The sequence below is a fragment of the Solanum pennellii genome, chromosome 7 (assembly GCF_001406875.1).
Source record: "Solanum pennellii chromosome 7, SPENNV200".
Taxonomy (NCBI): Eukaryota; Viridiplantae; Streptophyta; class Magnoliopsida; order Solanales; family Solanaceae; genus Solanum; species Solanum pennellii.
The window spans coordinates 33,236,343-33,236,613 of NC_028643.1; positions in this window are offsets into that span (position 1 = coordinate 33,236,343).

Below are 271 nucleotides of genomic sequence, written 5' to 3' on the forward strand. Positions count from 1 at the left end.
CTAACCCCAACATTTCAACCATAATAAAACAGAATATAATGCGGAAGACTTAAAACTCATTAATGAAAATCGATTAAATAACTTCTAAAAACTCAACGCTTATTATTCCCAAAATCTGGAAGTCATCACCACAAGAACATCTATCCTCAATTTACTAAATCTAAGAATATCTAGGAAGCTAAAATAAATAAACAGCTAGTCCATGCCGGAACTTCAAGGCATCAAGACATGAAGGAGAAGATCCAGTCCAAGCTAGAAGCATTAGCTCACC